This window comes from Melozone crissalis, unplaced genomic scaffold (genome assembly GCF_028551555.1).
Source record: "Melozone crissalis strain CALT ecotype California unplaced genomic scaffold, PUWL_Pcris_2 ptg000066l_1, whole genome shotgun sequence".
NCBI classification, from domain to species: Eukaryota; Metazoa; Chordata; class Aves; order Passeriformes; family Passerellidae; genus Melozone; species Melozone crissalis.
In genome coordinates this window covers 1,500,451-1,528,280 of record NW_026535844.1, presented here as the reverse complement: position 1 = coordinate 1,528,280, position 27,830 = coordinate 1,500,451, and the positions used below count along the sequence as shown (strand labels likewise).

Here is a 27,830-nt window from a genome sequence, read left to right as displayed (position 1 = left end):
ATGCCAAACTCTGATAAATTAAGCAAGCTAAAACTTCCCATGCATTTCTTCATCAATCTGCAAAAAGTTTAATTAAATAATTTGGTATTCCCCTTACTGAGGCTTCGGGTATTGTGTGATCCTGTCCTGATTGTCAACGAGATGGCATTGGTTTAGGCACTGGTGTTAACCCTAGAGGTACTCAACCCTTGCAATTGTAGCAAATGGATGTAACTCCTGTAGCAGAATTTAGTCAGAAAATGTTTGTACATGATTGCATTGATACCTATTCTTGTGTTATGTGGGTTACTCCCTTAACAGGTGAGACAGCACATCATGTAGAGAAACATTTGTACAATTGCTTTGCCATATTAGGTATCCCCTTAGCAATTAGGACTGGCAATGGTCCTGCTTACTGTTCCTTAAGATTCAAATATTTCTGTAATTTATGGGGTATTTGACATGACACTGGTATTCCTCACAATCCTACTGGTCAGGCAACTATTGAGCGTGCCCATCAGACACTCAAGGGCATGCTGCAAAAACAAAAGGGGGGAACTACAGGGCTATCCCGAGGAAAAAAAAGCTAATGCCATTTTTGTGCTTAATTACCTTAGAACAACAGGAGCTAGGGAAGATCCACCTATTCTTGTGCATCATGCCCTCACACATAATCCAAGGGAGGAATTGCCTGACGGCATTCAGGCCATGTTCAAAAGTCCAGAAACAGGGGTGTGGGAAAGACCAGCTACAGTCAAATTAATAGGAAGAAGTTATATGTGCTTACTTACAGATAAAGGCATTCGTTGGATTCCAGCCAAGTGGGTGAAGCCCTATCTGAAACCATCGTCGCCAGCCCATGCTGTGCCCAGAGGCGGAGAATCGGCAAAAGCACCGATTCCAGACAGCCCTGAATCCAATTCTTCAGCACCTGGCAGCTGAACAATGGATATTCCCACAACGGTGGGAATATCTGCCAAGTTTGCTGGAGTATGCTAAGGGAGTACCAGCAACTCCACATAGGCTTAATACACACGGCTTAGATACACACAGACTTCTTTTACCTTCACTTTCATCACAAGTTGTAAATCAGATAGAAAATGCTTGTTATCTGCATGGTTGTGCATGTAAGCCGTGGCTTAAGGTTCATTGTATAAAGTGTAGCTTAAAAACTTGGCGACAAGTTCATCAAGAACGTAATTTAGCAGTGGTTTGAGGGGAAAAAGCAAAAATTTAGGCCTATTAACCTAATATGCAATAACTGCTCTTACACACTTAACTATTACTCCAAGAATGGCATTCACTAAATTTTTAGGGCGTAGCTCAGGAGGATATCAGAGTTTTCTCCAGGATGTATCTTTGATAGAAGTATATGAGCGAAGATCGTTACTATGGGTGCAGTTTAACCTTGCTTTAATTGCTATAGTAAACCAAATTGTACTAGAAAGCAAGATATTAGCTACTGAATGTAGAGTAGGAATAGCAATACCACAAAGACATCACTTTAGAGATTCTGAGTGGGAACGGGCTAAAGCAATTTGGGCACAGCGCAGGCGTGATGGACAACAGCGGCAACAATGGCAGCAGTCTGGCAAATATTGACAATGTTGCTCGGTGCAGTGATTAGGGAAATGCAGGGTGTATTCAATATAGAGCAGTGAGCTAACATGTGGGTTACATGGGCTAACAGAACAGGGCAAGAACCTTTCTGCTTGTCACCACCTACACCTTCGGATCCATTTTGCACCTGTTGAATTGGAATTCCCTTAGACTCAGTGGAAGAATTTGGAAATTGGACCAGAGCTGAAATTTATGGCAACTTAAGTAAGGCCTGGTCAAATTGGTGTACTAATCAAAATGGGATGATCACAGAAATTTGGTGTGAAAAACAAAAAGTGCCTAGAAATCCTTTAGGAGTTCAGGCATTTACAATCACTGAAGGTTTAAATACTACAAGTCAGGAACCACAGGAATTGGATATTTTGGGATCAGTGCCAGGAAATTATTGTTTATTCTTTGAGTACTACAAGAGTAAAGAACTGATTAGGGAGAAGTAAGAAAAACCCAGAGGTAGTAGCACTTGGATATCTCCTAATTCTTCGTGGTAGTACAATACCACGGCATACTGTGCCAATTGGACATGGTCTGTGTCCCTAAAAGAAAAACCAGCAAGCATGTTACCTCATGGAATTTTTCTCATTTGTGGAGATAGAGCTTGGCCTGCAATTCCTCAGAAAGCATTAGGAGGACTGTGCTATTTTGGGAAATTGACACTGTTTGCCCCTGGCACTCAACAGATGCTTGACATCAGGCACAAATTCCAATGTCCAAAACGTAGTGTGCATCTATTAGGCTCAGACTGTAAGGATAATGTAGAATTGTGGAATTGGCCTTCGGTTAAATTGGCATCACTTTTTTCACCAGGAGTAGCTTCATCAAAGGCCCTTACACAATTAAAATGATTGGCTTGTTGGACAGGAAAACAAATTAACATTACATGTGAAGTATTGAATGAGCTTACCACTGATGTAGGTAGCATATGCCACGCTGTGTTACAGGATAGGGCTGCTATAGATTTTTTGTTGCTAGCACAAGGACATGGGTGTGAAGATTTTGAAGGGACGTGTTGCATGAATCTCTCTGAGCACTGAATCTATTCACAAGAAACTGCCATTGCTTAAGGAGAATATGAAAAAGCTCACAGTTGTTGAGAACTCTTTTGATGAGTGGGTAAAATCCTGGGAAATAACAGGCTGGCTCAATGACTTAGGCTTTGGCATTATGATACTTTGTATTCCTTTCTCAATTCTGCTTATAGTGCCTTGCTTACTATGCTGTGTGCAGAAAATAATTGACCTGCTTTTAAATCAGTCTGGCTTGTGCAAAAAAAACCCCAAAAAAACTGGGGAACTGTTGAGAGTTTTTTGCAGATTGAGGAGTTCTTGACATATTCAGCCAAAGCACAATCCAGCCTGCTTGTAATAATGAACTATGGACACATTCACAAACAATGAATAATGGACATAGTCAGAAACGGGGTTGGTATACCCTTGAAAAACATACAGGAAGAAGAGTCATCAGGACTCAGCAAGTTTGTCAGCAAGTTTGGGAAAGTAAGAAAAAAATGAGTCAGGAGTGGGCCAGACGACCACAGCAATATGCATGAAAAATTAAGCGATTCAATCAGCATTCTATTTTAGAGGTGTGAAGAGTTAGGATTAATCAATCATGTATTAGCTAGAGATGTGTGGACAGTAGAAATTTCTATAAATATAGTATTTCTAGGGATAATAAACTTGGCTTCACTGGATCATGTTGCTCATGGTGTCATGTCCCTGAACCTCAGTGCCCAGCACTGGAGCAGCCTGTCCTGGCAGGACTGAGCCCGGGGCACAGTGACCCACGCTGCAGCACTTGGAGGGGGCTGTGCCCCGTGGGATGAACTCAGCTTGGAGAAGTTCCTGGAGAAGTCTCCGGTGGAAGAGAGCCCAGGGTGCAGCAGGGGAACGACTCCTGTCCCTGAGCAGAGGGAGAAGCCCCGGGGCATGAACTGAGCCCGGCCCCATTCCCTGTCGGCGGTACTGCCGGGGTAGGAGGTGCAGCTGGAAGGAGGGAGGCGTGGGGGAAAGCTGGGTTTAAGGCTCTTCACTTAATTCCCATTATCCTGCTCTGAGTTTTTGGAGTTTTCTGTCCGAAATCTCTCCCCTCCCCCACGCATCCACAGGGGTTTGGGGCGGTTTTTCCTTTTTGGGGGAAATCAAAGCGATGCCCTGATGCTCCTAATTAGGGGTAGGAGAAGTGAGGTTCCAGGGCTTCTCGCTGAGCCGGAGCCACCGAAGCCGCAGTGCCGGGAAAGCCGTGGCGGGAGGTGCGGAGAAGTTTGTTTGTGTTTTCAGCTCAATCCCCCTCGGGCCCGGGCCCGGGCCCGTTCCGGGGGCTGTTCCTCAGCTCCGGCTCTGCCCTCACGCAGCCCGTGGGGCCCTGAGAGCGCGGGGCGGGGCTGTGCCGTGTGCAGAGCCCGCCCCTGGCTGGGATTGGGCGATGGTGCCGTCAGTCGTGGTTGTGGCGCGCTGATTGGTGGGAGCGGGGCGGAGCAGGGCCCCGGTGGCGGGCTGAGGGCGGCCGTGGCTGTGCAGCGGCGCCATTGTCGGAGTGTGTGTGCGGTCCCGTGAGCGGCGGCAGCGGCCGGAGCGCGGTGAGGCGGCGGCGGAGCTCGGAGGCGGCCGCAGCGCAGGTGGGAGCCGCGCTGGGTTGTGCGGGGGCTCGGGGCTGGCTGCGGGCCTCGGGGGCGGCAGGGGGCTCGGGCGGGTTCCTTGTGCCGTGTGGGGCCCGTGTTGCCGCTGGCGTGAGGGCGCTGCGGGAGCGGCTGCCCGCGGTCTCCTTGCGGCCGCTGCCTCGGCAGGAGCCGCTGGCGGAGCAGCGCTGGCTCGGCCCGGTTGCTGTGGCTGGGACAGAGGGGGCTGCCCCGTGCCCGGGGCTGTGCGGGGAAATTCCCGTGGCCGGAGGTTTCTGTGCCCAGAGGAGACAGAGGAGTCCTGTAAAAGTGACTTCATTGCTGAGCAGAGGGGAGAGGCCGTGGGGCATTTGCCGTGCGCTCTCTGCAGTTGTTGTAGTTCGCAGCCTCCTTTTTATCCTCATTTTCCCGGCTCATCTCCCTCTCCTTTTGCCCACTGGCTGAGCTGCTTGGAAGGTTAAGACCTCCTGATCCGCCAACTGGATGTCCTCGTTAATGTGCACTGTAGGAGATGGGGGTCACGCACGGTAGGGATGGACGGAGACGAGATCTCTTTGAAGCCAAGTCATGAAACTATCGGTTTATTACAAAGGACATGGGTGAAGGGCCCTGTTGCGAGCTGCCAGCTGCAGCTCGGAGCAGGGCCGAAAGAAAAGAGGGTTAAAGTATAAGTGAGTTAAAGACAAAAGTTTAAGAGCAGAGAGCATGTAAAAGGATGGGGTGAAGGAGTGCAGAGGGAAGACAAAGAGACAAAGAAAGAAAAGGGCGCGAAGAGGAGCACGAGGGCAGGCGAAGAGATAAGGGAGAAGAGAGATAAGAGAGCACAGAGTGTGAGCACGGGAGAGGGCAAAAAGGAGCAAAAAGAGAGCGAAGCTCCCATTACAACACAATAAATCGTCTTCAGTGTTGAATATGCAGATTCTCATTAACCAATCTACTACAGTGTTATGGTTTGGGCCTGGCAAAGCCAGGGCCCCCATAAATATACCTTTTACCTGATATCTGCTGTGAGATGTGGCCAGGGAATAAGCAAAGCAGGCTCCAACTTAAACATAAAGAGAAGTTTATTAACTAAACTACACACACAATTACTAAACTACACACACACAGGGAAAAAAAAACAAGGAGAATGAAAACTACACAGAAACACTTCCTTATCCTCCTCCCACCAAATTCCCAAACACATTTACATTTCCCAAAAATTATCCACACTCGGTCTGGCACCACCCTTTGGAAAAAAAAAAAAAAAAAAAAATCAAATCTTACAGCTCATAAGGGATAGACGGAGTCCTTCCTTGTGCCACGGACTTCTTGTCACAATCAGCAATCCGCCCGGTATCTTGCTATCTCGTGACATCTCCTTTCCATGCCGAGGTGCTCTCACCACCTGGCATGGGATGGGGCAGGGGCCTGCCTTCAGGGCCTTTTAAGAATGCCTCGTCTCGTTCCAAGTAGAGTACAGTCACATCCCTGGGACCTCTGTCCCCCCCCCATATCTTCTATACCCCCTGGGGCCGAGGGGTCTCAAAACCAAACTCTCTTGACGCCGAGCCTCCGCTTCCCCCTGCAATACAGCCTCTGCATCACCAGGAGAGTCCATGGATATACAACAAAAAAGAGTCCAGCAAAAACTGCCACTCCATCTTCCTCCATTCCTTCAACATCTCTCTTCTCCCTTTGCCAGACCCTCCTTACTGGCCTGATTTTCTTCCTTCATCTTCCACTCCTGTCCCTTTCCCAGGAAAGGCAATGTTCTGCGAAGCCTTCATTCCCCAAAGGGTTAACAGCTCTCCCAGGCGGCCGGACTGCCCGCTGCCCCCCCTCTTTCTCCTCCCAGCCGTGCTGCCTACCGGCACATGATATCAAGTTTCAAGATATACAGTTCGAGCACGGGCTGCATTCTCTGGGGGGGGAATAAACAGGTCGCTCAAGGGTCTGCCACCCTTCCTCCGAACCCGGGCCTACCGTAGATGGGCCACGTGGCTTTCCCCTCCCCCAGCCCAGCCAGCAACTGGGCCGGGGGAGAGACTTCTTCACGCCGGAAATCCCAAGAGGGCTCCGAAGGCCAAGAGCCCTGCTTTTAACCCCTTGGGTTCGTAGTCTCAAGAGGCGGATCCAAATGTCCCACTGGTCAAACTAGGTGCCCATCTTAAATTCCAATTACCCATTGGTAACCACAGCAAAACAACATATCCCAGATGTCCCATTTCCGGTCAAACCACGACATACAGCATGCATATCTTATAACATTTCTACACAACCTATAAAAATCACTACATTACCATACTATGTCTACATGTTAAACCCTAAATCTTATTCTTTGGGCCTTATCTCCCAAGATGCAAGGCCTGCTTGCAGAGGGAATTGTTTCCTCCAGGGGGATTACATTCAACTGGTCACAACTAACGTATCTCAAAGGTTGCTTTCATTTCAATCTTGCATATAGTTTCTATATTCTCAAAACCCCTTGCTTGGCAGCCATATTTGAAAGGCTTTCTTGTTTTATCCTGCCCAACAGTGCACCCCCACTTTTGTATAACAGCCGATATTCATGGCTCTGTTTGAAGCCATTCATTACAATGAACAGTAGTTTCCGAGGAATAAAAGAATTAAAAGACCTGAGGAATAAAAGAATTAAAAGACACTCTATCAAGGGAAACACAGAAGTTAATAAATAACCTAAAATACATTGTTTGGGAAAACTTTGATTAGATAAGTTAATAAATGATCTAAAATACACTCACAAAAGAAACTTTGGAATTAGAGTATTTGAAGAAGCGAAAGTAGAAGCCAAAAAGTTAAGGTGACCTGCCAAGCCGTCAGAATCAAGCCAAGTGCAACAGTGATTTCTGTCAAGTCATGGAAAAACATGCCAAGGATGACAGGAAGATGCCCAAATTAGGAGAAGCTTAAAATTGAACTACGGAAGACCAAGAGTTCCTGGAAAACCCCGCCTATACTCCTGCCTGCTTATTAATATGCATATAATAAATGATGTAATCCTTGTTCAAAATTGTATAAAAAAACTGCTTTTGCTGTACCTGATTCAGAAATCCACTTGGTGATTTCTCCAACGCGTTGTCAATAAATACCTCCTGCCTATAGACCTCAAATCTAGTCTCTGGGCAGCTTATTATCGCCTTTTGGGGCAAAATTCGGTATCATGTTAAATCCTTGTTCTTCGGGAAGTTCAGGAATTTAGCGGGACTTTCTGTGAGCAGCAATCCATGTTAATTAGTAACATTTATTGAAGCTGGTGGCTTCCCCTGTTATTTCCTTATCTACAAGTCCCTGGCCCCTCCCTCAGCTGCTGAATGAGCTGCACTCTCAAGGTGTGGAGCATGGTAAAAAGATGAGAGTTGCTGCAGCACATCAGAGGAGAAACAGCATTCATTTAACCCATGATCTGCCGCGGAGCCACAAAACCGTGTCCCATTCCCATCCTTTCCGCGTTTGAATCCGTACATAAGCTGCTTTCTTCTTTCCTTTGTTATCTGTTTCACCACTTTTCCTTTTTCATCTCTTTGCCAACAGCAGTTTGTGTCATTTAATTTTCCACAAACTCCTCCTTTTTCTGCTAACAGATGATCTGATCCCATCCCATGGTTAAGTGTTGTGTTCCTCATTTCAGTGGATTGCTCAGCAGGAAGGTCAGGAGCTGGAGCTGTCTGGTAGGTTATTGCAAGGACAGCTTGTAATCTAATGATGCCACTGAAATGAGAAATGGGTTCTGTGGCTCCTGATACGAATTGGTTCGGGTTCCCCGGGGCTGGTCCATGGTGTTGTAGGATTTGTTCTGCTGGCCGTTCATCTTTTCCCTATTTTTGGGCGCTCTCTCCAGCCAGGGCTGCATTGATTGACTGCTTTTCTCTAATTAAATCATCAAATCCTTGGATTCCCAGCTTATTTCCCTGAATATTTGGTAGCAAAAACCCCCCAGTGCTCTAATATAACCTAGATAAAACAGACAGTGACAGCACATGTTGGAGTGGGCAGTGGGATGATTCCCCCCCACTTATTTATAGTGAAGTTTTCCCAACGTTCTCCATTTGCTGTTTCCCTTTGCAGCTTAACCCGTTTGTGTTGCAGGGTCAGATATCCTCCCCCTGGGCTCTGCCTTGAGCTGTGCAAATTCCATCAGTGCCAGCAGGCAGAGCTTGGGGTGAGGGGCAGAGGGAATCAGCCCAATTCCTGCCCCAGGCAAGAGACCCAGGTGCATTGTCCACACTTTGCCCAGCAGTGTTCATTTGCATTTCTAAAGCTCCTCTGTGGGCTGCCTGGAATGAAGCTTCTCTTCCTGCTGCTGGGCAAAGTTGATGTTTTGTTGCTGGTCATTATCTCTGTGGGTGTCTTTTGGGCTATTCCCAGTCTGCTAAGATGTAAAACTCATCTCCTTTGAGCAGTGTAACACCCCTTAAATAAAAGCTTTAAAATTCCTTTCCCCAAGGCAAAGACAAAGCCAGCCTGAGCAGAGAAAGAAGATTGAAAAGAACCAAAATTGGTACATTTTGCAGCAGTGCAATGGCAGGCAGCCCAGAGTGTGGGTGTCCGTGAGCCCCAGAGTGGAATTGTGCCGTGGTGTTCCCCAGCAGCTGTGGCAGTGCAGGCCCAGCCAGCGCTGAAGCTGCAGCAGTGGCAGCAAGGCTTGGCCCCAGTGGCTGGAGATGGCAGAGGAGGGTGGCCAGGATTGCAGAGGATTCCAGCCGAGGATCTGTGGGCAGGTGCAGGGTCTTGGCCCGCTGTGGAGCCCTGGCTGCTGCTGCGTTGCCTTCAGGGCAGGCTCAGGGGCGGCCTCCCATCCTCCTGCTGCAGGCGGGAAGTGCAAATCTGCGGGGCTTCAGAGCCCTTGAGGCCAGGCTGAGGGGTCCCCCCGTGTTGAGCTGTGCTGGCGGCTGTTTGTGGCCTCGGGGACACTTGGCATGGGCCCCTTGGCCACCAGTGGTGCTGCTTGGCACTCCTTAGGCAGGAGCCGATGTCCTGGCTGGGTGTTGGCAGCAGCAAAGTGCCAGGGCAGGCTGTGTGCCAGCCCAGCTTCCTGTGGGAGAATGTGCCTTGATATCTGCTGCAGTGGTTGCTGAAGCAGTGAGAATTGCTTTTGCCCCCCTGTTAGGTGCCATGGTGTCGTCAGAAGATATTGAAGCCTTCCTGCTCAGGGCATTTCAGTGCCAGGCTCTCACAAGCACCCACAGCTGCGCGGGTTGAGCTGAGCATGGGGCGGTGACCTGCGCTGTCTCTGATTCCCCTTCCTTCCCTCCCCTGGAACAGGGTGTTGCTGTTAGACACCACTTGTCCTGGTTGCTTCAGAGTGCTTTGGAGAGGCTCCATATCTAATTTTCCCTTTTTCCCTGGGGCTGCCCACGCTTCTGGGGTCACTTGGGCATAGGCCTCGCCAGACATTTGACACAAAGGTGCAATAGAACTGGCCTCTGTATCACCTTTTAACATATTAATTTGCATTCCAAGTTTAGCGATCAAATCCCTTCCCAGTAAATCATGATAACAATTCAGACCAAGTAAAAATTCATGAATTTCAAATCCCTCTCCCAGATGTACCAATAGTGGTTGAATGAAACCACGCATGTTTCCCACTTAACTCCTCGCTAATCAAACATATTTTTAGCATTTTCCCCCCCCATATGTCTAAGACTCATAGTGCATTGAGAGGCCCCTGTGTCCATCAGGAAATGCCTCCTCTCAATGCAGACCTAAATGTTCTCAAGGGCTGCACTGTGGAGGGTCCCTGGTGTGATGTGGGCTGTGACAGCCCTGCCAGTCCATGTCCATCAAGGGGTGGACTTGCTGGTCCTGAGGGTGCTGCTGTCTGTGCTTGCAGTGTCCTTGTGCCCTGCAGCTGGAGCCCTGGTTCCTTGCCAGGGGCTGTTTGGGTGGGCTCTCCCCTGCCGAGGAGGGCAATGCCTGTGCCAGGTGCTTGTGGCCGAGCCGGGCCCTGGGTGCTGGGGCCCCCTTGGGCCCTGGGGTTGATCCCTCAGGGGCTGTAGGAACTGTGCCCTGGCCTTTGCCTTCAGCTTGGCCTTTTGCTGCCTTCACTCTTGCACTCACCTGCTGTGCCTTTGTGCCCAAGTGCTGCAGGGCCTTCTTCTGCCCCTCCTGCAGCCCACCTCAGTGCTTGTGGGTGCTTGTCTTGCTTTACAAGAGAGGTGTCTGCTCGGGAAGGCAGAAAAAGCCTCTCTTGGAATGGAGAATGCAAACCCCCTCCCTCTCAATTTTTAGACTAGTGAAAGCAAGGGGCTCTCAGACAAAGATATGGGAATAGGAATACCAGTACTTTACTACTGTGTATAATAAAGCAAACAAACACCAACAGCTGCGGCACTGACAGCAAACAGAGCCCGGACCCAGTCCCGGCCTTTGGGCTGCGGCGCTTTGCCCTTGGGTGCAGTTCCGGGCACAGCCGGCAGGGGTGCTGGTGGCTCCCGCGGGGCGGGGCAGCGCATCCCTCCCATGGGAACCTCTCTGAACGGAAATAGACCAATCCCTTCATCTAACTCTTTCACTTTTTTACCTTCTATAGGCTTTCTCCCGTGTTTTGGGAAAGAATTTGGAGAGGGCTGCCTTTTAACTGAGCTCTTAGTGTTTCGATTAGGTGCTTCCTCGAGAGTGAGAGAGTTTCCCTGAACAGCCGGAGCTGTGGTTACCAAGGGGACGTAACTCAGAGCAGGATGGGGTCAGGGGAGGATATCCCGCCGAGGCTCGGTGGGAGTGTGGGCAGGGTCTGCTGCCGGGATCGCCAGAGGGGGATCTTCCTGTGGAGCCCGAGCTGGAGCGTGGGTAGCCCCCACGTGGCTGATGGCGGCTGATCCGGCAGCTGCCGGCAGAGCAAAGGCAGGTGGGAGAGCCCGGCAGCAGCGGCGGTGCCCAGCGCAGGTGGCACGGGCAGGGCAGGCGGGGATGGGATGGCTGGGACCCCCCCTGGGTGCGGTGGGCGCGGTGACCTCGGAGCAGGCGGCAGGACAGAGCAAGCCCCATCTTGCCCAGCATGGGCGGCAGAGCGGCCGCGGGCCAGGCAGTGGGAGCAGGGCACACAAATTGAGCGACAGCGCCGGGGCAGGTGGAGCTGCCCTGGGCAGTGAGGCTGCACCTGGGATGGAAACCGGGGCAGGCGGAGCTGAGGCGGGCAGCGAGCCAGGACCTGGGACAGGCGCCTCGGCCGCGAACAGAGGGGGCAAGACTTGCAGAGGGTCCCACTCTCTTTCTGATTTTTCCTCTTGTTCCTCTCCCTTTCATTTCCCCTTTTTCTTTTCTTGTTTTTTTTCTCGGGGCTTTCTGATACTTTAAAGATTTTTATTCTCCTAAAATCTCCTGTCTAACGTATGGCATATTCTATTTCTTCTAGATTAAATGTTTTTTTTTTTTACAAATAGACCCAGAACCTAACAAATCTAAGCTTCTGCATGGATACTTTGAAATGGTCAACCAGCTAACTCATGACCTCCAAATGTTGCTTTTCTCTTCACCTTTATATTTCTCCTTTGGCAAATTGAACATTTCTCAGTTACTGGCTTTGCTACTCCAAAAGTCCCAGTGCACCCATAGTTCCTTAAAAAATGATCACACATAGCTTGACTACCCCAGTGGGTTTTCTCATTCAAGTCTGTTAATATTTTCCTAGTAATCACATTTTATTATGAAATTGTCTTCCATCAAGAAATTTCCATTTCCCTGATTTATCTTTTTCACTTCCTATCTTTTTTAATGATTATTTTCTTGGCTTCCCTAAACTTTGGAATTTCCAGTTTTTCCTTGTTTGGAGTTAATATTAACATAACTCAGCTCCATTTTCTGCTGCATCCTTAGCTTTGTGCTCTGCCCCCAGTTTGCCCAGTTTCTCTCTCCTTTGGCCCGGGCCGGGTTCCCCCCGCCCGCAGCGGCTGGAGCAGCTGAGAGCCCCGCGCTGCCCATCCCAACCTGTCCCGGCTCCATCCCCGCTCCTGCCGCGGGCTGCGAGGGCGGCTGCGAGGGCTGCGGGAACGGGCTGCGAGGGCTGCGGGAACGGGGCACCGAGGGTGTGGCTGCTGCTGGGGGAGGAGGAGGAGGCAGGGAAGGGCAATGATAAAGGGAAGGAGGAAGTGGAGATAAGACAGAGGAAGAGGAGGAGGAGGGGGAACATAAGAGGAGGAGTGGGAGGAAGAGGAAGAGGAGGGACGAAGACGGATCAAGGCTGAGGTGAGGGAACCACGCCGTCGATCCCTGCCTGAATTCGCAGCCCCCACCTGTGGGATCATCATCCCCTCATTGCACTGGTGAGCGGGGAGGGGGAGCTCGGCCCGGATATCCTGGGGTGTCCCTGGGTTGGGGTTTTGGGGGGATGTTTGGAGAATGAAACAGTCCGAGGCTGAGCGGAAAAGGCCCCTTGGGGGGAGATCGGGGGTGGCGGTGGCGGCTGCCGGCAGAGGCAGCCTGGAGGAGCAGAGCCCTGTGTCCCCCAGGAGCCCAAAGTGGGGAGCCCAGAGAGGGGGGAGCGGTGCCATTGGCGGGAGCCTCAAGAGCCTGGAGAGGGGCAGGGGGGACTCCTTGGAGCCGCTGGAGCCCAGAGCAGAGAATGAGGGGAGAAGGGAGCCCGGGAGCCCAAACAGCCCCTGGATCCCGAAATGGGGAGAATGAAGCAGGGGGAGCTTTTGGAATTGCTGGGACTGCCAGCAGCCTGGGCAGGGCGGGCACCGAGGAGAAGGGGGACCCCCAATCCAAGCGTGACTCCCAGCAGCTGGGACAGGGGGGAACCCTCGAACACCAGAGGGGAGGGACTAGGGATGGGGAACTCCTGGGAGGCTTTTTCAGGGCTGAATCTGGGTGTTTGGGTGGTTTTTCTGGAGCCCAGGTGGCCGGTGACTTTTAGAGATGGACTTGGGCAGAGGGACCTTCAAACTCAATATGTGTTGGGGAAGATGAAACAGGAAAACCTTATAAATATGATTGTCTGGTAGAAGATTTTGGGAATATAGGAAGAATAAGGAAGATTGAAATGAAAGCAAGCTTTGACATACCTTAGTTAGCGAACAACTGGAAAACAATGGTGTGGCCCAAGTGAAGGTAATCCCCTTTTGATGAAACAGTTCCCTCTGCTTGCAGACAGATCCAAGGGTCAGAGCAGACCCTACTGACTCAGCAGAAGGGGTCCAAAGAGGAGATTTTAGGGTGTAAAATGTAACACAGTATGGTGATGTAATGACTTTTACAGGCTGTATGTAAATGCTGTAGGATTTGTATCTTGTACTAGATTGGTTGGTGAGAAATAGGATATTCAACACAGAAGAAGATTTATTGTATTGTAACGGGAACATTACTCTCTTACGCTTTTGCTCTCTTACTCTGTTACCCTCTCACCCTCTCTACCCTTCTCTTCTCTAAGGCCTGCTCCGAGCTGTGCCTGGCAGCTCCAAGCAGGGCCCTGCACCCAGGCCCTTTGCAATAAACCACAAGTTCCACGACCTGGCTGCAGAGATCTCTCGTCTCCGACCGTCCTGACCGTCCTACCCCCCGACACTCCTACAAATGTGCTCATCCCTTGTTTTCCCCAAACCAGGATTTCCCATTGCCAAGGCCTGGGAGGCTGCAAGGAAGAAGAAGATGCCCCGGGACACTGAGGCAGGTGAGGAGGAAGTCAGTGCCCCTTTCCCCTCTGTGCTGCTCCATCTCCCAGCCCAGCACGGCCCCAGCTGCAGCTCAGCCCTGGGGGGATCTCCTTGTCCTTGCCTGTGGCACGGAGGCAAATCCCATCCTGTCCTTGTCCTTCCTCCCCCAGAGCAGGAGGTGAGCATGGAGAGCAGGGAGGACAAATGCCCGCGGCAGAACCTGGTGGAAGAGGCTGTTTTGAGCGGCTCCATGGCGCAGGAAGACAACGGGGAGGAAAAGCGCTGGAGATGCCGCACGAGGAGGGGTTGCAAATGCAGCTTGTGGGGATCTGAGGGGGAAAGAGCCAGCCTGGGCCGGGAAGGCGGCCAGAGATGGAGCCAGAGCTCGGAGCTGGTGCTCCATGAGCAGCTCCATGATGGGGAGAAGCCCCACACGTGCGTGGAGTGTGGGAAGAGCTTCAGGTGGAACTCCGACCTGATCAGGCACCAGCGGATCCACACAGGAGAGAAGCCCTACGAGTGTGGGGAGTGTGGGAAGAGCTTCAGCCAGAGCTCCAGCCTGATCATGCACCAGAGGACCCACACTGGAGAAAGGCTGTACAAGTGTTCCGAGTGTGGGATGCACTTCAGCCGGAGGTTCAGCCTGATCCAGCACCAGAGGACCCACACTGGGGAGAGGTCCTATGAGTGTTCCAAGTGTGGGAAGGGGTTTAGGACCAGCTCCCATCTCCTCCGGCACTATCAAAGTCACAGGGAGGAGAGGCCCTTCCAATGCCCCGACTGTGGGAAGGGATTCAAGCAGAACTCCGATCTCACCAACCACCGGCGCATCCACACTGGGGAGAGGCCCTATGAGTGTGATAAATGCAGGAAGAGGTTTCAGAACAGCTCCTATCTCCTCCAGCACTATCGGATTCACAGAGAGGAGAGGCCCTTCCGCTGTCCCGACTGCGGGAAGGGATTCAAGCAGAATTCCACCCTCATCACCCACCGGCGCATCCACACTGGGGAGAGGCCCTACGAGTGTCCCCAGTGTGGGAAGAGCTTCTCCAGCAGCTCTAACTTGACCAAACACCAACGGAGGCACCACTAAGGGAAGCCCTGCGAGTGCCACGAGTGCGGGCAGAGCTTCGTGCGCTGCTCCAGCTCCATCCCCCACTGGAGGAGGCACTTTGGGCACAGCCCTGGTCACTCACATTCCCTGTGATCCAAGGTGGGGACACACCTGGCTGCTTCTCCTTTTGGTTTGGCCCTAATTTTCCTCTGCTTCACCTTCATCCTTTTAAAACACACAAAACTCGGTGAAATGAAGGAAATTGATCAAATAGATAGATCTGAAGTTCCATAATTTCTCAGTTGTTTTAGAGGGAATTTAGGATTTGGGGACACGTTCTGTGTGGAGTGCTGCTGTTGCTAAGAGGCAGGAATTTGATGCCACCCTTCTTGTGTTGCTAAGAACTCCTCCCCTGACCCAAACCCCAACTCCACCCTTGGGATGTCCTATAAAAACTCCGTGGCCCTGCCTTTGCCTTGTCTGTGCTGGGTAAGAAATGGATTCCCAAAGGATCAGCCCTTTTCCCACTGTATTGCAAAGGATCAGCCTCATTCTCCACTGGATTCCTAGAGGATCAAGTTTTTCCCACTGGATTCACAGAGGATCAGCTCTTTTCCCACTGGATTCCCAAAGGATCAGCTCTTCTTCTACTGGGTTCCCAGGGGATCAGCCCTTTTCCCAGTGGATTCCAAGAGGGTCAGCCTTTTTCACTGGATTCCCGGAGAATTCTGACTCTGTCACTGTTGTTTTTTTGTTTGTACTACTGCATTTGCATTTTTAATTTTTCCTAATAAAGAACTGTTATTTCTACTCCCATATCTTTTACTGAGAGCCCCTTAATTTATAATAATAATAATAATAATAATAATAATAATAATAATTATTATTATTATTATTATTATTATTATTATTACTATTACTATTACTATTATTATATTGTTATTAATATTGGTATTAATCAAAGGGAGAGGGTATGTAGTTTCCATTCCAGTGGAGGCTCCTGAAATGGGGAGACACCCCCAAGGATGGGCCGTGTCAAATAGTTCCTCAAATAGGTAAATGAGTTTATGGTTATGCATGAGGGTCTATGAATATGCAACAGGCTGATGTAATCAAGCCAGAATAATTAAGGAGTGTCCCCGAAAGTTACTGGGGGGTCTTGGTGGCTATAACAACCTTTGCTCGAAGGTGCTCTCTCCCCTTATATCAGCCTATTGCATGTTCATAGACTTTTTGCATATCCATAGACTACTTTACATATTCCAGGAACAAAATTGGCTTCATCCTGTTTGGGGGTCCCATTCCCCTCCCAGCCTAATTTGGGTGTCCAATTCCCCTCCCACCTCAATTTGGGGGTCCCATTCCCCTCCCAGCTCTATTTTGGGGTCCCACCCCCCTCTTTTCCCCTCTCTCCCTCCCCTTTCCGATCGTTCCCCCAGTCCCCTCCCCCGTGTTTGGTTTTGGGGGCTCCAGGCCCCTCCTGCTCTGTTTTGAGGTTCCAACCCCGTTTTGGATTAATCTGGGGTCCCCAGCCCATTCCAGGATCACCTTCCCCCCCTCCGAAATTCTGCTCCTGGCAACTGATGAGTCATCAGCGAGACACGCTCTGATTGGCTGGAAATTACCCTGCGTGGTGTCTGATTATTTACCGCAGTGAGAGGCCTTGGTCTGTGGCTGGCAAGTGATGAGTCAGAGTCGGGCCGGGCGCTGATTGGCTGAAAATCGCTGAGCGGGGCCAGTGCCCTGAGTTTGCGCCCAGCAAGTGGAACGTCGTCAGTGCCACGTGTTGTGATTGGTCGGGATCTGTTTTGGGATGGGGACCGGAGGAACTGGAGTTTCTTGGGGTTTATTTGGGTTTATTTAGGGTTTGTTTGGGGTTTATTTGGGGTCATTTATGGGCTATTTGGGGTTTATCTTTGGTTTTACTTGGTTTATTTCTGTTGATTTGGGGTTTTTTGGAAGTATTTGGGGTTCTTGGGAGTTATGTTGTTGTATATGGGGTTTTTTTAGGTTTACTTGAGAATATTTGGGTGGTTTTGGGTTTAATTTTTTTTGTTTGTTTGTTTTTTTGGGGTATTTGGGATTTGTTTGGGGTTATTTGGGGCATTTTCAGGTATTTGGGGTTTTTTCGGGGGTCTTTAGGGTTTATTTCGAGTGTTTGGGGGTTATTTAGGTTATTTGGGGTCATGTGGTGTCAAAAGCTCTGCAAATGTTTCTCCTGCAAAAATCGGGAATTTTTCCTTAAAAATCTGAGGGTTTTCCCCCAAAAAACCGGCAATGTCCCTTAAAAATCTGGGACTTTTCCCAGCCAATAGCAGCACGACCCGCCCCAAACCATTAAATCACCACAGGTCTCCCCTCAGGAACACCGGCCTCCCTGTACACCGATCCAACCAATCACTGCATGCCTCCCCTCAGCTACTCCCGATCCTCTTGAGCTGAACCAACCAATAACCGCGCGTCTCCCCTCAGCAACTCCCGCCTTCTTTGCCTCTATGCAGCCAATCACCCTGCACCACCCCCGCCCCTTCCCTGTCAATCACCATGCCCTGTACGAAACCAGCCAATCACTGGGCTTCTCCCCTCAGCAACTTCCACCCTCCCCGCGCCGATCCAGCCAATCAGAGCCGAGCCCGAAGTGGTGCCTGCTTACCCCGGGGCCGGGCATGGAGCGGGCGCCCCGTGCCCCCCGGGACCCCCTCAGGGACCCCCGGGAGCCGCCCCGGGCTCGGGCGGGGCCTGCGGGAGGCGCTGGAGAGAGCGGGGGAGGCGCTGGGAGAGGACGGGGGGCTCCGGGAGCTGCTGAGGAGGCGCAGGGACAGGTGAGGGGTCCTGGAGGGGTCGTGAGGGGAATTTAGGGGGGCGTCTTGAGGATGTTTGGGGGGGAGTTGGGGAGGGTCTGCGGGGAACTTGAGGGGGTTTTAGCGGGGTCTGGGTGTGCTGGAGAGGCTTTGGGGGGGAATTTGGGGAGGGGTCCTCGGGGAGTTTCAAGATCCGTCCTCACGGACGGGTTTCGTGATGGTTCGTGGATTTGATCTCAGGGTGCAAAAAGAACCGACATGGTACAAGGGGGTTTGCAATGATAATCGAAACAAATGCACCTTTATTGAATGATCACAGCAAAATGCGATAGAGGGATTAAGGGAGAGAAAAAGATGGGAGAAGAGAGAGACAAAAGAGAGAAAGAGAGAAAGAGGGGGATAGAGCTGCCAAACGTTGAGATGAAGTCCTTTGGGCCAGTCCAGTCGAGGATCCGCCTGTTATGTCGGGGAGATCTTGAAGTCTGTCATTAACTCAGAGGTTTTTACTATGATAACTCTATTGGAAATTGCGAGGCCGGGAAACACATACAATAAGGAATAGATGTAACAGGTAGTCCATGCTCTCAGCAGTAAACGAGAGCCATTGTCTTCTTGGTCCAGCGGTCACAACCTGCAGGCAAACATCTCGCTTTGGTCAGCTTGCCTCCCCCACACACCTGCCCCGGCTTGGGGGTTTCAGTCCCAGTCCTTGGAAGGAGCAGAGAGGCCTTTTCACATGGGGGTTCCATGTCTCAGTCCTTGATGGAGAGGCTCCTTACATCTCAGTCTGTCTGTCACGGTGGTTGTAAAACAGGTGAGGGTCTTCTGTGGGGAGACCACCTGAAACTCAGGAGAAGTCCAGCCAGGCCGAGAGGTGGGACAGCTTCCAACGCTGTTGTTGCAAAAAGGGCACGGTGTTCCCTTCTTCTCATTGGGCTCAGTGTAGCACACAGCAAACAACACCTGTGAAAACAGCAACTGAACACTGTGCTCTGGGGTCTCTGGGTCTTGTGGCATGTGACTTTCTCCTACAGAGGAGACGGGGGGCGGGGGTCTTCTCTTCAGTGGTCCTCAAATGACAATCGTGAGGCAGATGAGGGAAAATTCAGACAGACTCTCCGAAGCCACCACCCTTTGTCCCCCTCCCTTTTCCCAAATCCCTCCCCATCGCCCCCCAATAAACGGCCCCGGGCCCAACTGGGAAGCTTTACTGGGAGCACTGGGAGCAGGCACTGGGCGGGGACAGAGCGCCAGCGGGGCTGGGGGGACACGGGACCCCCCCAAAATCAGCGGAGCGGGGGGTCCCGGCCGGGCCTGAGCCCACGGGGAGGGGCTGCGGCCGCCGCCGGCTCAGGAGCTCTGTGGGCAGAGAAAAGGGGGTGACACCGGGCTGGGGGCCCCGGCGGGAGCGCACACGCTCCGCCACGGCGGGGACGCCACCCCCGGCACCCGCCCTGACCTTCTTGCGCAGGGAGAAGCCGAGCCCAAGACGAAGCCCCCGATGCCCGTCAGCATCTTGCTGTGGGCGGCGTCCGGCGGCATCTCTGGGGGGTCCGCAGGGCTCAGCACCCCCAAACCTCTCAGCGACACCCCGAGCCCCTCCCAGTGCCCCCCCTGTGGCCCTCAGCCTAGCCAGGACCCTCTGAAACCTCCCCCCGATCCCTTTTTGTCCTGGCCAGGAGCCACCAAAGCCCCTCCCGTCCCTCTCAGCATCCCACAGCCCCCTCCCAGGTGCCCCCAGGACCCCCAAAGCCTCTCGCAGTCCCTTGGCAGCCCCAGCAGGACTCAGCCAGAGCCCTCCCAGGCTGTGCCCAGCACAACCGAGCTCATGGCGAGCCCCGCTTTGCCATCGCCGATCTCCTTCCAGCCCCTCAGGGCTCCCTGCGATCCCTCCCCGTCACACCCAGCACCCCCAAACTCCCTCCCAGTCACAGCCAGCACCCCCAAACTCCCTCCCAGTGCCCACCAGGACCCCCCCCAACCCCCTCCCATCCTCCCCAGCATCCCCCAAACCCCTTCCCAGCCCTTGCCCAGCCCCCAGCCCCTCTCCCAGTCCCAGCCCGCCTCTCTCCAGCTCCCTCCCAGTGGCTCCCAGCACAGCCCAGCGGCTCTGCCAGCGCCCCCAGGGGCTCCCCCGTACCCCAGTGCCGCCTCAGGGGCTGCTCCAGGCTGACGTGCTCCACCTGGCAGCTGTAGCTGAGCCCGCGCCGGGGCGGCGTTTCCAGCAGCACTAGCAGCTGGTAGGTCCAGTCCCCGTTGGGGACCACGTCGGTGGCCACCACGTGCTCCGAGAGCTCCTGCTGGCCCTGGAACCACCTCACCTGGATGGCAGCAGGGTAGAAATCCATCACGGATTCTACCGGCGGCCGGGGCCGGGCTGGGAGCTCGATGGGGCACCAGCGAGATGGACACGCTGGGGGGCACTGGGAGAGACAGAGAAAGCGGGACACACTGGGATCAGCTGGGGGACACTGAGAAAGAGAGGGGAGGGCTGGGGTGGGCTGGTGAGAGACTGGCATGGACTGCGAGTGACAAGGAATGGCCAGCGGAGTGTGGTGGGAGGGACTGGTGATGGGCTGGGATGGATTCGGAATGTACTGGGACGGAGTGGGATGGACTGGGAGGGAATTGAATGGCACTGGGAGAGGTGGGAGGGGATGGAGAGTACTGGGAGAGAGGGTGGAGGTCTGGGAGTGAACTGGGAATAGACTGGGAATTGAGTTGGAGTGGGTGGGCCTAACTGGAAAGGACTGGGAGTAACTGGAAATGGACAGAGAAGAACTGGGGTGGTTCTGAGAGAAATGGGAGGAGATGAGGGGCCCTGGGATTGCAGATTGTGCTGAGGGAATGAACTGGGAATGACCTCAGTAGGACTGGGAGGGACTGAGTAGGTACTGGGAGGGATTGGGAATGGACTGGGAGGGAGTTTGAAAGACTCTGGTGGCACTGGGAGGAACTGGCAATGAAGTGCGCGGCACTGCGAGGCCGAGCCCAGCCCGGGGCACACGGCGCTGCGGATGTGCCTGGCAACAGATGAGTCATCAGAGATTCGTGCTTTGATTGGCTGAGAAGCGTCAGCTCCACGCTCGGCTGAGCTGGAGGCGCGGGGAGGCACTGGGAGGAACTGGGATGGACTGGGCGAGCCACAAAGGTCAATGGGTGGGTCAAGGGGTTCCGGAGATGTGTTCAAGGAGCGCTGAGGGCTCTGGGGCGATGTCCAGGGAGGTTTTGTGGTGTTCCGGGGTCATTGGCAGGGCAGGCCCCGAGGGGACACGCTCTGCCCCGAGCTCACCTCGGCGCCCCAGGAGGAACGGGGTGGTCACCTCGTAGTTGTTCTGGCAGTACCTGTCCACCTGAGCCCTTTTGTACTCCAGTTTAGCCGAGCCGCTGTTCCAGGACCTAGCCACCTTCTCCTCATAGGAGGTGAACCCCACGTCGCTGTCGAACATCGCGAACTGCATCCGGTTGTAGATGAACCTCGCCACGTACCGCATCTTCTCCGTGCCGTTAATGAAGTGACACTCCGATGTTATCTGCTCCTGAAACACCCCTGTAAGTGCAGAACATAGATCGGGGGGTGCCCTCCCAGCACACCCCAGCAGAAACCGCAGAGCTCCGGGGCCCACCCCGGATCCCCGCTCCGCACCCCCTGTGCCCCACGGCCGCCACGGGACCCTCCTGCCCGCGCTGCCGCTTCCTCTTTGCCGCCCTTCCCCCATTTCCCCTTTCATATCCTCCCCCCTCCCACCTCCGGCCGCTCCCAAATCACTTTTGGGGTCCCATTTCCCCATTTTCCCAAAAATCCCCCAATCCCCAGCCGCCTCGGGATCAGTTTTGGGGTCCCCCCTCCCCTTTTCCCCCTTCCCCTCCTTCTCCCCACCCCTCCCTCCCCTCCCCCCACCCCTCAGCCCCTCCCGCTCTCCCTTTGGGGGGTCCCCTCCTCCTCGCCCTCCATTCCGGGGTCCCCCCTTCGCCCCCTTTTCCCCCTTCTCCCCCCCTGTCCCAGCGCCTCCCGCCCCCCGCTCACCCGAGAGCTCCGCCCCCGCAGCCGGGGGGGCTCCCAGCACCACCAGTGCCACCAGCAGGGCCCCAGCCGCCGCCCCTCGCCCCATGGCCGGGGCCGGGCAGGGAGCAGCAGCCCCAAAGCAGCCGCGCCGCGCTGGGAGCGCCAGTCCGGAGTAGGGCGGGCTCGGCAGCGCCGCGCGCTCTCATTGGCTGCCGCCGCTTCTGGGCAGCGATCGGCCACGGGCTCTGCCCGGCAACTGATGAGGAAATCCAACGCCCCGACCTCTCATTGGCTAAGGCGCCTCCTGCCTGCGCTGCCATTGGCTGAGGCCTTTCCGGGACGCTGCAGCCCCGGGCTGGGGTTTTTTTGGGGAGCGGGAACCTTGAGGCGCCGGGCAGGTGGGGGCGGGGATGGAGAGGGGCGGGCTGTGCTGGACCAGCCAATCAGAGCCGCTCATTTCACATTTAACCCCATTTTTTGGGTTACTGAGCTCATTCAGGATTTTCTGCTCGGATCCCTTGGTCCCGCTGTCCTGGTTTGAAAAGGAAGTGAGTTTTTTGGGATGCTGTGGTCAAACCAATCAGTGCTCAGATTTGAATAAGCAGAGAACTCCCAGGGGAAGCTCTCTTGGTTCCGGTGGGTGAAAGGTTCAGAGCTGCCCTGCCCGGCTGCGGGCTGGGTGCGGGAGGGGAAGCCATGCGGCCGGTTGAGGGGAGCCGGGCCTTGGACAGAGAAGGGAGCTGAAGGCCCCTGCAGGATGGAAGGGTGGAGGAGCACTGAGAGGCATCGGGCAGCGGCCTCAGAGAGAGAGAGAGAGCCGGTGTCTGTGTCTGTGCCACCTTGAAATTTGCTACCTTGTGCTGGCAGCACAGCCGAGAAGAAGAAGGGGTGCAGAGAGAAGGTGCCCAGCAGGGCCAGGGTGGGCGTTCTGGGCAGGCAGAGCCCGAGATTTTAACCCTTTTCTTGGATGATGGGAACCTTACAAATGCTGATCCTCCTGGAGCTGAATGAGAAGAGAGATAGAGATGAGATAAGAGGAGATGGGCCACAAGAGAAGTTGAGAAGAATCTTAGGCGGGAGGAAATGATGGAGTGGCCTTTGGCTGAACTTTTCTTGCATAGTCATGGACAGAACCATTTTTCCTGTGACACAGAGACTACATTTAGGGGGAGGCAATGGCTTGGAGCCAAGAGAGTGCAGTGATGTGATGTGAAGGAGCAGCATGAACAGAGATGGATGAGGAGGGTGGTGGTGCCCTCTGCCTTCAGTGAGGAAGATCTTTGTTCTTGAAGACCCCTCGGCCCCAGGGGGTGAATTTGGGAAGGACAGGTGTCCCAAAAGTGAGAGACTGTTGCTCATTTTTGGAACAGGGCAAAGCATCCTTAAAAGGGGAACCCCAGAAGCAGCTCTGGTCCATGTGCAGTGGTGAGAGCACTGGGCATGGAAGGAAGATGTCACCATGGGAAATGATCTCCGGGCGGTGCCACGTGTGACATGGAAACACAAGAGGTCTCAACTGTGCTTCCTAGGGAAGCCTGTGGCACAAGAGGGACTCCTCTCTCCTTGATGAACTGAGAGTTGATTATCTGAGGGGTGGTGATGGACTGACAGTTGGTGACCTGAGGGGTGACAACTGCGAGTCCAAGGTTTTGCCTTACTGTGATGTATTGGGAATTTGGTTCGGGGGAGGAGGAATGTTTGGAATGTTTTCATTCTTTCTGTATGTTTCTTTTATATATTGTAAGTTAAGAAAGATTTTTTTCTTTGTATTCCGAAGCTGGAGCCTGCTTCGCTCTGTTCCTGGTCGCATCTCACAGCAGACACCAGGGAGAATGTATTTTCATGGGGGCAGTGGCATTGTGCCAGCATCAAACCGTGATACCAGGGAAAATGGCTGCTCGTGCCAGTCCATCCCCTTGCCCAGAAGGCACCCGCTTGTGTTTGGACACGAGCTGCTGGCCACAGCCAGATGGGCAGCACCCGCAGCATTGGCCATCAGATGCTGGGCTGATGTTTTCATCCAGAGAGAAAGAAAAACAGGCAGAAGCACACAAGGCAACTTGACAGCATCTCTGTAAGAATGTCATTGTCCTGTGAAAGTCAATAGTGGATGGTGGTTTTGTGCTGCAGATAATCACTTCCGAGCAAAAATCATTCCAGGAAGGGACAACAGCTTCTGCCTTCTGACGGATACCAAGTGTGGCCACCAATTGTTCCAAGTGTTCCTGCCAACAGCCACCGGCAGAAAAGATCACACAGACACCAAGACACGCTGGCTTTGGCTGTTCTCTGGCAGAGATGTCCCCCGGGGCCACAGGTCTCTGTGGCAGGGGAGAGGCACCAGCATCGGCAGGCCTTGGGAAAGGCAAATCTCCTTTGGCAGGGACTCTTCCACAGCTGCTGCTGCTGTCAGCGCTGCCCAGGGGACAGAGCAGCACTGGAGCTCTGGGCCACACGTCCCATGTCTGTGTCACGCCCCTGCGAGTGTGCCGGCCACCCAGCACCGGGACTGGCCCCAAAGAGGCCGTGGCAGGGCCTGTGGAAGGCCCCGGTGCCCTTCCTGCTCAGCTGCGCTGGCAGCCGTGGGGGCTCATTCTGCTGCCCTGAGCAGGCAGAGCAGAGGAGCAGCTGCTTCTTGTTTGGGCCCTTGCTAAAGTTCCTGCTGGGCTGTGTCTTCAACACTTGGGGCAAGGCCTTGCCTGCAAGTTGCGGCAGTTTGGGTAGGGTGGGGGTGTCCCCAGGGCACGTGGAGGTGTGTCCTGGGGCTCTCTGTGACACAGTGCACCGTGGTCACCGTGGGATGGAAAGGGACAGAGTGTGCAAGGGTGACCCTTTGTGACACGCCGTGATGTAGGTGCTGGCGGCGCCACGGCCACGCCACAGTGCTGGGTGCACGCGACGGGACAGGACGGGACAGAGCAGTGCTGTGAGGAGCCCCCACACAGCCAGCTCGTTCCTTGCTGACCCGGAGCTTTTCCAAGGCATTCCCTGTGCAGGTGACCTCGAGGCCAGGCTGCGGGACCTGGGACGTGGAGCATTTCCCAAGCATTTGCCATCCCTGCAGCCGGTGCCCTCGAGGACAGACTGCGGGACTTGCAGTCCTATTTCCTTCTTGAGACTTCTCTCTTGCTGCTGCCCTCAAGGACAGACTGCAGGACTTCCTGTCCTGTAGCCTTCCCGAGGCTCCTCTGTTGCAGGTGCCTTCAGGGCACAACTGCAGCACTTGCTCATCTTCAGCCCTGTGGGTCTCAGCCTCTCAGGGCTGAGGGGCAGAGTGACCAAGACCACCCCTGGGGGGCTCGGGAGTCCTGGAATGTTGCCAGAAATGTCTGGTGGCTGGACTTTGATCCCACAGGGGAGATGACATCAGTATGAGGATAGGAGGATTTCACTGGGGTGAATGGTGAAGGGATAAGTTAATTGGAGTGTGAGATACAGGGTTTAAGATTTCTGTACAGGGGGGTCTAGAGAAGTAAGATGGAGGAATTGGGGCGTGCCCTTCTCCTTCTTCTTCTTCCTCTTGGCCTCCATCTTCTGTGGTGGTGTTGGCACTTTGGGATTGGACCTTACTAAAAGAACACTGGTTAATAAGAGTAGAGGGTATTGGAGAAAAATGATAAATATTGTATACGTAACTCCAAGTATAAAGATAGATGACCGCCCCAGGGGCTCTCAGTGTGTGCCCATGGCTGACTGCTGAGCAGAACTCTGTCAGGCCAAGAGAAAATCTTTTAGATAAGCAATTAATAAACACCGAGACCAAGAAAAGATCTGAAGTCCCTTCTTGTCCTTTGGAGCGCGGGCGGCCCAAGGCCATCTCGGGCCTTTCCAAACCATCTAAACAACCGAAAATCCGACAAGTGGCGTCCGCTGCGTGGGCTATCTCCCACCAAACCTTTCGGGGGGGGGGAAAGCCCTGAAGAGCTGAAGAGCCAAGAGGACAGCACTGACAACTCCTGAGGAGAGAAGCCTGAAGAAAGAAGAAGAAAAAAAAAACCGGCCAGGAGAATCTACAAAAATCAGCAGTCACTGAGAATTCCATCTCTCAGCTTCTGCCGAAGACAGTTCGTAGCAGAGCGGCCTGGACTGGGACCAGAAAGGCGCCTCTGGACCCATTTCTCGTGACCTGCCGGACAGAGATCAAGAACCTTCAGACCACTCTGACGACAGATTCGGTAAGAAGGCCAAAATAAGAATATGGGGGCCACACTCTCCCAGGAACAACGGGAAATCTTGTCCACCTTACAAGGTGTGGCTGAATTATATACAGAAGGGATCCCAAAGAAAGAATTAAAGCAGTTATTATTATGGGCAAGGCTCAACTACCCACTGGCAGAGACATGCTTGTTATTCGAAGTGGGGTTTTGGCAAGAAATAAATAGGCATTTATATGTCTTAGCAACAAAAAAAGATGAGACAGCGTTAAAGCTACTCTCACTGGCAAGGATTATGTTACAAGGTATCTCAGTGCAGTCTAAAAGACTGGAAAAGCAGCGAAAAGCTGCGGCACCCTCAGTGGTGGGGGAGCAAAGCTCCGGGAAAAAATCAGCTCTGGCTTTAAGTAGCCAGGGGGAGAGGGCTCTCGAGGAGAGAGAGCAGAAAATAACATTAAACCTCCCGGTCGAAAAATGCAAGAAACCCCAAAAGCGTCCTGAAACTCCAGAGAGTGTAGAGGAGTCAGGAGTGGAAAGGGGGGAGCAGGAGGAAGACAAGGGATTGGGGGGGGCGCTCGCTCGCGGTGGGCAAAGCGGCGACGCGGTGGCGGCGGCAAACGCGGGCAGCGCAGGAGAAGATGATGAGACTCGCAAAAACCGGGGTGCGGAGTCACATACCAGCGCGGGGGCGGCGAACGCGGGTGGCGGACTGGGGGAAAACGTGCAGCCCCAGAGGGCCACCGTGGCGAGACGCAGGAGGCGCGCGGTTGTGACGTCAGACCCGGTACGGAGGTTGGCTCGAATTGCGGGGCGAGCCGGAGTGCCGGAGGGAGGGGTGAACACAGCGTCAGAGGAGGAGGAGGTAGACTCAGGGACAGAACGAGGGGAGGAGACCCCGGGGGTGGAACGAGGAGGAGAGAGTGACGTCAGCTTGGGAGACACAGGGAGCGGCTCGGAGAGCACGCATGCGCAGAAAGTAGGGCGCGGGCGGAGCTGAGCCCGGTCCCCTGTGACGTCCCAGGCGAGGAGGGGCCCCACACCTTCTCCAGACTTGGTGCCCCTGGCTGAAACTCTCGGAGTCCCAGTCCCTTCCCTTCACGGGAGACGCTTTGGTGTTCAAGCCCCATTTTCAGCTGAATTAAAAGCCAAGCAAACACGGTCTCAAATGAGGTCGCCGGCACGCCGGGCCGGAAGAGGAAATGGGGCAGTCGAGCTCACGCCGTCATCCGAGCCAGGGAGGCCGGTGACAACGCCACCTAGTGGCAGGAGGACAGAAGTGCACCACATGCCGGATCGGTTCGGCGGAGCCACAGCGCCATCTCGTGGCGAGACTGCAACAATGCAGCAATTTTTTCCAACAATATATAAAAAGAAAAGCACTTCAAAGAAGACAATGTTAACACGACAAAGGGATTATCTATCCACTTCGGAATTTCATGAAGATGATGAAAGCTCAGATGAAGAACAGCTACAAGGGGAAGATGTCATAAGGATCACAGCATCACAAGGCGTCCCGACATGGATGCTATCAGCAGCAGAAGCAGCAAAAAGCTTCTTGCATTCATTTGATATAGTAAAAAAGAAATATCAACAGGATCCTCGAGTTTCCTTTTCGATTTAGGAGCAAGGCCAAAAACCTCAAGGCGAAAAATGAGACACGATGAATCACCGATGACGTCCACAACACCATTATTCATGCAAATCCCAATGGAGTCTGACGAAGAGGGATTTCAAGAGCCGGTGAAGACGATGGATTGGAGGCAAATCAGAAAAGCATTGGCAAAGGAAAAGCATTTATTGCCGGGATCAGGGGATTTGACAATGCCAGTGACATATGATGCCCAGGGACAGAATCCAAGGTGGGAAAGGATGGGTCATGAGACACTCAAAGACTTAGGGAAGGCGGCTCAAACTTTTGGGCTGAACTCACAATACTTCAAACAGTTAATAAGAGGGACATTCACTATGTATGATCTCACACCATATGATATTCGAAGTATTGTGGCAATGAT

General features: G+C 53.3%; 1 pseudogene; it reads left to right on the top strand.

Annotated features, from left to right (window-relative positions):
* LOC128945551 (uncharacterized) overlaps positions 1 to 27,830 on the top strand; it is a 1,882,792-nt pseudogene that overhangs the window by 955,436 nt on the left and 899,526 nt on the right.